General features: G+C 41.2%; 1 pseudogene; it reads left to right on the forward strand.

The window, feature by feature from the left end:
* The first annotated feature begins 318 nt into the window (after window positions 1-318).
* Window positions 319-8,972, forward strand: LOC147896187 (uncharacterized; annotated as a pseudogene).
* Window positions 8,973-11,873: the final 2,901 nt, after the last annotated feature.

Consider the following 11,873-nt stretch of genomic DNA (forward strand, 5'->3'; position numbering starts at 1 on the left):
TGTCACATTGGAAAAGTTGTATAACATCTCCATTGCAAAAGTCTCAAAGGAGACACAACTAGCAACCCTCAGAATCTTAGGGTCAGATTCAAATTTGAGAACAAGTTATGGGATGCCAAAAGCTGATAGAGAATTCATAAAGTGGGTGGCGAAAGAGGCATGGATGGATCAGTTGCTTTGTGAATCTGAGAGCTTACTCTCTCAAGTTTTGGTTGCTAGTCAACAAGCTAGCTTTGTGCTTCCTTAAGATCCTATGTTGAGAGAGTATTTTGGGGAAATACAAGCAATGAATAGACTTGAACTTTATGAAGATTTAAAGGATTCAATGATTATTGCTATAGCTACAACATGACAAATGGAGATGATGAGGGCATCTCGATGATTGGTATTTAGGTAAGCAATACATGTTTTTTCCTTTTCAATTAAAAATCCATCCTTAAGTATTTCGCTTTTGTACTAAAACTCTTATTGTATGCAGATTCTTGCAATCCTTAAAAGCTGTTGGTAAGATTGAAAAATTGTTGCCCATATGTCGAGTATGGACAAAAATTCAGGACTTAAAATTCTATATGTACTCTCCAAACATGATAGAAAAAGAAGGGAAGCAAATGCTCTCTGAGTGGGAGAGAAAGAACTGCCCGTGGTGGCTCGATATGAAAAAAGGATGTTGCATCGAGGAGGAGGTAGAGCTGTACACATAGCATAAAAAGGGAGAGATGGGTTCATCAAGCTCAAATTCAGTCCACGAGGATGATGCAATCGTTGAGGTTCAAAAAACACTTGAGAAGATGACTAAAAAGGACAAAGATTCAAGTATGGAACTAAAGAAGGGTGGTAGGCCACCAAAAAATTTTGGTACTAATAATGGTAAGTTCTCTTGATCTTTTTTCAAGCTATTATTTGTTTGTCTAACATATGTTGTTATCACTTTGTGTCTTTACATATGTGGTGTGGATACAGATGTCCAGGTACTACAGTCTATGACAAAATATGAAGAGGGGAGAGGAGAAGAGTGGAGATGAGGAGAGAGGGCACAGCTAGAGAGCACACCACAAATGACTAACTGTACACTAGATTTAGTTGAAAAAATAGAATATATACAAACCCTTTTAGGGTTAGGGTTAGGGGATCTAACCCTTTCCTTTATAGCACTCTATAAGGTTAGTGCTATGCGCATATGATCACGTGATGGTGCTATGCACGCATGATCACATGATGTTGAGCGTGAACTCTCAACACCTTCGCTCAAGATCAACATCATGAAGTAGGCCTTCCCTCAAGATGATGATTCTGGGGAATCGAAGAAGGACTGAGCATTACATTCCATCACACCCCTTTAATGGGAATGTCTTTCCTCTGCGTCAAACCAAGAGCTAGTCGGTGTTTCTCGAATAGCTCTTTACCAAGTGGTTTGGTAAAGATGTCTGCAACATTCTCTTTGCTATCACAATGCTGCAGTGTGATGTCACCAAGTAACACTCTTTCTCTGATGAAGTGCTCTCTGACATCAATGTGCTTTGTCTTGGAGTGATATACTGGATTTTTGGCCAATGCTTGAGCCGATTGATTATCACAGTATATTGTTGTTGGCTTTGACTCATCAAAGTAATCTGTTTCTAACAATAGTCTTCTGAGCCATATAGCCTCACATGCACCTGTAGTGAGTGCTCTATATTCTGCTTCAGTCAAAGACAAAGAAACAGTTGGCTGTTTGTTTGACAACCATGATATAGCACCTTGACCAAGGAAAAATGCATATCTCTGTGTCGATCTCATGATCTCTAGCATAGTCACTGTCATAGTATCCATGCAACCGTGGATGACTTCCTTTGTATTCTATCCCAAACTGTCTTGTACCTCTGGTGTATCTCAAGACTCTTTTGGCTGCATTCCAGTGAGACTATTTTGGATTTGCCATAAACTGTGCTAGTGAGCTTACTGCATAACAAATATTTGGCCGTGTGATTGTCAGATATATAAGAGATCCAATGAGTTGCCTGTAGTATCTGTCATTGACTGTAGGCTTTTCTGAATCTTTAGTAAGTTTCAAACTCTGTTCCATGGGAGTGGCTGCAACCTTGCAATCTGCCATATGAAACTTCTTCAGGAGACTATCAACATACTTGAGCTGACTCATGAATGTGCTATCTGAATCTCTCCAGAACTCAATTCCAAGACAATAGTGCATAAGTCCAAGATCTTTCATGTCGAACTCTGCAAATGAGTCTTGTTTTAATTTTTTGATGAAGCTATCCTTGCTTCCTGTCATAATCAGATCATCTACGTACAAAAGTGCAATAGTAATGTCTTCCCCTTGAACTTTGTAGTAGAGAGTATGATCTGCATTGGACTTCATGTATCCCAGATCAGCAAAATATTTGTCAATTCTGCTGTACCAACTTCTGGGTGCTTGCTTTAAGCCATAGAGACTTTTCTTGAGATGGCAAACCTTGTTCTCCTTTCCTGGTTCAACATAACCTGTTGGTTGTTGCAGACTTCCTCGTCTAGATAACCATTGAGAAAAGCATTCTTGACATCGAGCTGATACACATTCCATTTGCTGAGTGTCGCTAGTGATATCAAGAACCGTATGGAATCCATCTTTGCTACTGGAGCATAAGTCTCATCATAGTCTTGACCATATTGTTGTGCAAATCCTTTTGCAACTAATCTGGCTTTGTATCTTTGAATACTGCCATATGGATTGTACTTCACTTTGTATACCCATTTGTTGGCTATGGCCTTCTTTCTTGGTGGAAGGTCGCATAATTCCCAAGTGTGATTTTTATACAAAGCATCCATTTCTTCATTCATAGCAGTTTGCCATTCTGGCTTATCTACTACATCTTTGAAGTACACTGGCTCTTTTATAGCCATGATGGTAGTCATAAGAGCATAGTTGGTGGTTTCCACCTGAATTGCTTTGCCTTTCTGAGCATATGTCAATTTGGCTGGTGGTCTGCTTTCCCTAGTAGACCGTCTGAGCTGCTGTGGCGCTGCTTGGGGTGTTGTTGGCAATTCTTGCTCTTCTTCATCAACCTGTTCTCTAGATGACTGTGAAGTCGATGTTTCTATCTCCTGTGTAGGTGAGGTTTTCCATTCTGATTCCTCATCAAAGATTACATCTCTGGAGATAATGACTTTGCGGTTGATGGGATCATACAATTTGTATGCTTTGCTTTCTTCACTGTAGCCAACCATGATGCATTTGCATGACTTCGCATCCAATTTCCTGCGATGATCATCATGTATGTGGGCATATGCTATGCAACCAAATATGCGAAGATGCCCAATGCGTGGCTTGTCTCCAGTGAATGCGTCATAAGGAGTCATACCTTGTATCGGTTCGGTAGGAAGCCGATTAAGCAAGTAGTTAGCTGTAGCTATTGCTTCTGCCCAATACTGATTCGAAAGATGCTTTTCACTAAGCATTGCTCTAGCACTGTCTGCTAAAGTCCCATTCTTCCTTTCAGCTCTTGCATTCTGCTGAGGAGTATTTGCACATGTGAACTGTCTTCGGATGCCGTGATTTTTGCAAAAGTTCATGAATGCTGAAGACATGTATTCACCTCCTCTGTCTGATCTCATGACCTTGATCTTTCTGCCTGTCTGGTTTTCTACCATGGCTTTGAATTCTTGAAATCTGGAAAACACTTCAGATTTCTCTTTCAGAAAGTAGACCCAACAATATCTGCTATAGTCGTCAATGAAGGTCAAGTAGTAAAGTGAACCATTGATGCTGCGGGTTTGGGCATAACCCCATACATGTGTATGAATCAAATCAAGAATACCTCGTGCACGAGAGGTACTTCTGACAAAGTTAATTCGCTTTTGTTTGCCTAAGCAGCATGCTTCACAAACTTTTCCAAGAAACTGTAGCTTCGGAATCCCAATTGCCATATTCTGATTCCTGAGATCTAACAAGTACTTGAAGTTGACATGACCATATCTCTTGTGCCATTTTGCAGATAGTGGCATTTGTTGCATTTGAGCTAACATGGCATGCTTATCTCGTACTGTAGCTAGCATTCTGTATAAGCGTCCTTCCTTGACACCTTTTGCTACTAGCTGACCTCATTTGGATTTGTCTCTGATAGTGCATTCATCACCGTCGAAGATGACTTTGTAGTTGTGTTCCGTCATTTGACCTACTGACAAAAGGTTCTTGCTGAGCTTCGGAACATAGAGCACATCTTTGACTAATCCTTTTGTACCAGTGAAATTGTTCATAGGGATAATACCTGTCCCTTGAACTGGATTCGGTGTATTGTCTGTTGTGTAGATGACATTTTTCTGTCCTTCTAATGGCTTCATTTCTGTGAACCATTCTTGATGATTTGTCATATGAGATGACGCACCGCTGTTGATGTACCAAGGATCCTATTCCACTTGGTCGACTTGATAGCTGTAATCCTCTTTGGGATTGAAATCAGTGTCTAGGTGCATTGTATCAGTCTGATGCAATTCCTCACTTGCAAGAAACATATTTCCATGTTCATTTGCAAAATGACTGTGACTAAAATATCCACCACGATGATTTCCTCTTCCTCGGGAATTCCCTCGATTACTGCTGGATTGACCGCCTTGGTCATACTGCTTCTTGCGACAATCTCTTTCATAGTGTCCAAACTTGTGACAGTAGTTGCACTGAATGTTTGACACATTGATGGATGCATTCCCTCGTCCTTGGAATCTTCCTCGATTGGAATGATTTCCTCTTTGCTGATTTTGATGTTGCTGAGGATGATGCTGATGCTGATTTTGACTTTGATTTTGTTGATGATGACCACTTTTCTGATATGATCTACCTCTGTTTCTGCCTTTGCCTCTGCTTCTATCTGAAGCTGTGAATGCCTGATCATTAGAATGACCTTTACGTGCTTGAATGGCCTGAGTCCTGAGTTCTTCACCAAGTAGAACTGACTGAAGTTCTTCCAGTGTTGGAATTTGCCATTGGATGGCAATACTCTGGACTAGATTCTCATATCCTTCTCCTAGTCCATTCAGGATAACTTGAACCATTTCTGCAAGATTCATAGTCTCTCCTGCTGCTACAAGTTGATTGTTGTAGTCTTTGATGCGGAGTACATAAGCATGACCGGTTTCACTACTATTGCGGAAACTCTGGTTGATCTGGTTTCTCAGGATGAGAATCTTGGATGTGTTCTTGGACTCGTAGAGAGCTGCGAACATATCCCATGCTTCTTTTGATGTCTTGACTGTGTTGAGCTGTCCTAGCATGACATCTTGCACATTCTGCTTGATCAGGTGATAGGCATACTTGTCTTTCTTATCCCATTCTGCTTGAGCTCGGGCAATGGCAAGATCTGCTACTGGTGCGGAAACTGTTTGTGTAGATGTAGATCCTAATGTAGATCCCGTTGCTGGTGCTATGACAATAGATGAGTAGAGCTACTGGTGGTTGGATCGGCCAATGGTCTAGGTGTATATCCATCGAGATACTCCCATTTGTCCTGAAGCACAAGAATGGTCTCCATTCGGTATTTCCATGTACCGTAATTGGAGTTGTCTAACTTAGCAAATGCCTCCAGATTGAGGTTGCTAGTCGACATGGTGCAAACAATGTACTCAAAAAGTGTCCTGAAAAACTCTGTATGAATCAACTGCAAATACACTGAAGATGCCAAGTGAAATCTCTGTACCGTCGGTGAAGATAGAATTGCAATATATAAGATCTGATCTGTGTTACAAGGCTTGTGGCAATGATGCCGGGAATAGCCAAGAGGCTTTACAAGGCTGAAAATGATGTGCACAATGCCGTGAGATGGCCGAATAGGCTTTACAATGGTGGCATGTGTGTGTGAAATCAAGTGCTATTTGCCCACTGAATCAATCTGCAATGCCTCTAAACTCTGAAGTCTGCTCACTGAACTGATGAACGTAAGGTTTCAGGTAATGTAATGATGTGAAAGCGGATGTGAGCATATGGACTGACTCCGAGTAGGTTCTAGTCAGGAATTTTAGGCATGGCTTAGATTGGCAACTTGGAAAAATTCAAAGCGTCCCCTCTATGGCGATCTAGTCTACTCTGATCTAGATCTAAACCAACCTTCGATTGATGAAAGAACAGCAAATAATTCCTTTTCTTTTGTTCTTTTTAAGTGCTGGGTCAGATGCGTCGATGTAGAGGCAAATGTTCGTGAAGGAAGTGGTTTTGTCGGCGAGGCTCAAATGTGAGTGTAACTTGCACTGAAGTGTGTGCATGATGTGACGAGCGTGTAGAGCATGAAAAAATGAGCGACTTTCCTTTTTGGAGCACCCTTAAATTCTTCCTGGATCAAGAGATACGACTTGATCTAGGTGGAGGGGCAAAAGGAGTGCAAATGGTGCTCAATGATGATGTGTCACTGTGAGTCACATGCAGTGATGATGTGGCACTGTGCTTAGCAAGAGGTGTGCCAATGAAGCTCTGTGCTGAGGTGGCAGGAGTGTGCACATGCAGTGTGTGCACAGTGTGCTTGGCAAGGGATTGTGCCTGCAGAGGGTCAATGCTGACTGGACTGCTGAGGTGGCAGTGCTGAAGTGGCACAGATGATGTCAACAGGGTGACGTGGCAATGCTGACATGGCACTGATGCGGTGTAGAAGATGCTTTGCAGGAGGCTAGGTATGTCGGTTGGAGTCCCCTGTCGATAGCGCAGAACTGCGGGTTCAGGGCACCGATTGCCATGAGCATGGAGGCGACTCCCAACGGCTGACTGTTGAAGGCCTTGTGTAGAAGGCATCGTAGAAGAGGCTACTGACTAGTGAGCAATCCGTGAAGGAGCACTGGCTTTTTTTGGAGCTGCGCTATGAGAGTTAATGGAAGCCATTCGGGGCTATTGGGGTGTGACTATAGAGCAGAAGGCTCATGTGCAAGGAGCTCATGTTACCGTGTAGAAGACCTTTGAGGCTGACTTTGAAGCGGTCATTTGAAGAGGAAGCTTGTGCATGGGCATTCATTGGAGAGGTATTTGTTGCAAAGGAGCAAGCTAACCTTCTCTCAAAACAACAGGCTCTCCCTCAAAGGCTCAAAAGTACTCAGAGAAAGTATACATCTCTCTTTCTCATAGATTTGAAATCAGAAACCTCCCTCTCTCTCACTGAATCTCCCAAGAAGCACTCAAAGAAAGAATAATGGACGGAAATTTCCTCTCAATGGACGGAAATTTCTCTCAATGGAAGTGAAGGGAAGGATCTCACAATCATTCAAGAGAACTCTCAATCTCACAATCTCTCTCGCACTCTCAAGAATCTCAATGTCTCAGCGGAAGACAAGGAAGCTCTGATACCATGACAAAATATGAAGAGGGGAGAGGAGAAGAGTGGAGATGAGGAGAGAGGGCACAGCTAGAGAGCACACCACAAATGACTAACTATACACTAGATTTAGTTGAAAAAATAGAATATATACAAACCCTTTTAGGGTTAGGGTTAGGGGATCTAACCCTTTCCGTTATAGCACTCTATAAGGTTAGTGCTATGCACATATGATCACGTGATGGTGCTATGCACACATGATCACATGATGTTGAGCGTGAACTCCCAACAGTCTACACCCATTTTGAAAGGATGTAAATGGAAAGATAGGTCTGTCTGCTTTTTGTACATTCCATTGACCTCTCTAACTTTGAATCAGAGTGGCACATGTGATGCTTCACATTGCAAGGTTTGGTGCTATGATTATGTCAAGTTTGGGAAGCAATTGTCTATCTCAAACTTCACATAAGCCTATATAGACATGAAGGAATACTTTGTGGGTCTTGGAGGTGAAAGAAAAACAAGAAATGGTAAGAGTGTTGCTTGGGCTGCAGATTTTGTCATTATTGATCTGCCTACATAGCTAGAAGCTCTTGGAGTAGAGGATTCCACATCTCCATCTTGGAATTTATTAACAGAGGACCATGTATGCTACTCCTTGCCAGTAGCGGCCATAGTTGTTTCCGACTCTAGCTGGATCCTAGTTATGTGTGCTCCTCATGTTGTTCATTTGGTTGAGCATTATGCTAGGATCAATAGATTGGAGTTTGCATGTCGAATGTACATGTAATGCTTGGATGCATATTGTACAATCAAAGTTGGTGGTATTGATCATAAGGTGACACAATTGTCATACAATGACCTGTTGAAAGAATTTATGCTCTTTTATAATGAAATGGCTTGTACTAAGTATACGTTTAATTCTTTTCTTGTCTTTAGGTGGATGATGTGGTTTTATGCCTTCTTCATCGGGCTAGTATGCCTTGTGTTTGTAATCCTGGAAATGCTTTCGTGGTTGGTACCAAATTGGGCATTGCTTTTGGAAGTAGTTTGTTTCATCATTATTTACCAACAAGTGAGCAGACTATAAATCATGGAGAGAGTATTCCATGGAGAGGTGCATTGGAGAAGGCTCCATGCATGATGTTGTACTTCTTGGAGTTCTTGTGTCCAATTTTCGGACATGTGGTGGACTTAGATGCTGGGACTGGGGTTCTATGCAAAAAGCATGCGTGCATTTCGGGAGAGCATGCTTATTTATTGAGAATGATCCTGACATTTGAAATTCTATATTGCAGCCATTTTTGGATGGACAGAAAGGAAAGGGAAATGTGTTAAGCAACTATGGGACTCTAAATGATTCCGAAGATGTGGAAATGGTTGTTAATATTCCAGACGACTAGTAAGTATGTTACTCTCGTGTTTTATCTTTTCAAACCTATTTGTTGGAGAATATTATTATCAATGAGGCATTGATATTGATTGACCTATTTTAGCTTTTTGCCTTCTTATGCAGATGCTATGGCGGAGATGATGTGTAATGACATTGCATTCAATGCCCCCATCAAAGAGAGAAGGCATCATCGCAATATCTATGTGGATGACATCAGTAAAGAAGATTGAGTCTAGTGATTTGACATGAGTTTTTCCCTTCAAGCAATTCATTTTGCTTGTGATGCCCTAGTATTGAACATGCATAACTTTTGTGGTGTCTTGCACCTATTTCATTTGCTAGAGATGTAGTAATCATATTGAAGAACTATTAGTACATCATGTGAGTACCCACCATGAATATTAATCTCAATATTGCATATTCAATTTTGAGCATGTTGGTTTCATAAAACTTTTTCTATTTGCTAGAGATGTAACAATCATGTCATATCTTAGTTAAGGTTTGCATGTCAAAACTATGAGTTGTGTACAAATGATCATCATGGTGAATTCAATCTTAAAGCATCTCCTTGATGCAACTAATAAATGTTTCGGCATAGATGCATGCAAATTTGCACCCTAAATTCTTCACCATGTGACTTGCAATCATATCATCAATAAATCACTATCTATCATGATAGTATGAATGATGGATGATATAGGTGGAGGGTGTTGAAATGAAGTAGATATGAAAAGTAGTTTTGTGAATAAAGGGATCTTATAAGCCCTAAATACTATTGGAAAGAAATGTAATTAAATGTATATAACATCTTTGTGGGGTAGTTTTATGACTAAAGGGTGTGTGATGTTAGTGGCATCTTTGTGGGGTAGAAATGTATATAGTATCTTCTTGAGGTAGTTTTATGACTAAATGGTGTGTGATGTTATGATAAAATTGTCTACGAAATCACAATATAGGCCATGCTCAAAAAAATGTGCTCAGACCAAGACGCTAAGAGAAAAGACGTACCCTGGATGACACTAAGGAAAAAATGATGTTTAATTCTTGATCAACCATAAAAAGCATATCGGATGGGCACAATACTTTGTACTTACCTCAACCTAGGTGGTATTGACTTGTGTACAATGTGGCACACCCATGCGATAAGTACTTGTTCAAATTACACACCTAGGATCATGTTTTTTGATGGTTGTGCATGACACTAAGGCAAAAACAATGTTTAATTCTCAGTCGACCATACAAATCATATCCAATGGGCACAATATTTTTCATGCACCTCAACCTAGGTGGTATTTAGTTGCATGCAATTTGGCATTCCCATCCGATAAGTACTTGTTCAGATAACACACCTAGAAGTGTGTTTTTTATGGATGTGCATCACATTGCGGTAAAAATGATGTTTAATGCCTTATCAACAATGCAAAGCCTATCCGATGGGCACAATACTTTGCACATGCCTCAATCTAGGTGGTACTGACTTGTGAGAAAAGTGGCATCCCCATCCAATGAGTACTTGTTTGTATAATATACCTAGGAGTTTGTGAAGTTAGTAGTTTTAAAAAAGGTGTGATTCAATGGATAGTCGATTTTGAGTAACAATTGACATTAGAAAATTATTTGTGAGGTTAGTAGTTTGAAAAATCTCATGTTTATTATGAAAACAATTGAGTCTAATTATTTTGAAAACAATTGTGCTTATTAGGATATTTATTAATCAAAAGAAAGAGAAGGGTGACATTAGAAAACTATTTGGGAGGTTAGTAGGTTCAAAAAAAGCGTGTTTATTATGAGAAAAATTGAGTATAATTACTCTAAAAATAATTGCGCTTAGTATGAAAGAAAGAGAAGGGTGAAAGGAAAGTAAAAGGAAAAAGACTAGGGAAAAGAAAGAATAGGAAAAGGAAAAAGAAGGGTATAAAAGGAAAATCGAGGGAAAATCTTAATTTGACCTAAAAAAGTATAAAAAGAACTTTTTCCCTTCATTAATTCTTATCTCAATCAATTGGAGCAAAAAGCAAGAAGGAGCAAGAGGAAGAATCAAGGAGAGTCTACATCCTATCTACAAAACTTTCAGCCAGCTTAGCCAGGTATGAAGAATTTATATTCATGTTTCCTTTTCTTAAATATTTAAGAAAGAGAAATTGAGAAAGAGAGGGGAAAATAATCTTTTTGAGAAGGAGAGGGAGGACATGGCCAACAGAAGAAGTAGGGATGGTAGGAAAAGAGAAGAGAGGCGATGGAACAGAGGAGAGGACGGAAAAGAAGAGCAGGGGGAAGAGGAGAGGCCGATGTAGGGCAAAGGAGGGAGGGCGACGAAAGGAGAAAGGGCGATGGAAAGGGATGGGGAGAGATGTATGGACAGAAGTATGGATGGAAGGGGAACGGAGAGGAAGAAGGAAGAGGATGGAAGGGGAACGTAGAGGACATGATGGAAGGGGGGATTACATCCCACTTCCCTTATTCCTTGGTGACCACAACCACCAGGGAATAAGGGAAGGGGGATGATACTCCCCTCCCCCTCCTCTTATTCCCTGGTGGTTGCGACTGCTAAGGAATAAGAGGAGGGGGATTACCCCTATACTTAACGGTGGGTGGGGAGTGATAGACGGTGACGATGGAAGGGCGAGTGATAGATGAATGATGATAGATGGGTAAGCGATGACAACGAAGATGGATGGCGATAGACGAGCGAACGACGATGGACAAATGGCAACGACGAACAGGCGAATGATGGTGGTGGGTCTGGAGCGAACAACAGTGGCGGGTCTAAAACAAATGATGGTGGTGGGTTTGGAACGAATGGCGGTGATGGGAAAATGGCGACGGATGAATGGTGGTGGTAGGTTTGGAGCGAACGACGAATGGCAACGATGGCGATGACTGGACTAGTAATTGTGAACGATAGAGAGATGGGTAGTTGATGATGGGTGGCGCATGATGGACTAGTAGTTGCGAACGATGGACAGACGGATGGGCGGACGGCATGGATGGGTGGCTCATGACGGACGGTGCATGACAGACTAGTAGTTATAAATGATGGACGGATGGACAGGTGGTGCATGACGAGCGACGAACATGAGCAGCACACGTCAGACATTTGGCGATGGGCAGAGGAGGGAGAGAAGGAGGTGGGAAGAAGTTGGGATTGGTGAGTGAGGTAGAAGGGGAAAGAGTGTCATACTACTACAAATTACAAGAAAGAAAGAGTGTCGAAAAGAGAG

Source organism: Dipteris shenzhenensis, chromosome 12, assembly GCF_047967505.1.
Source record: "Dipteris shenzhenensis isolate YYH24624 ecotype China chromosome 12, Dip_SZ_1.0, whole genome shotgun sequence".
Taxonomy (NCBI): domain Eukaryota; kingdom Viridiplantae; phylum Streptophyta; class Polypodiopsida; order Gleicheniales; family Dipteridaceae; genus Dipteris; species Dipteris shenzhenensis.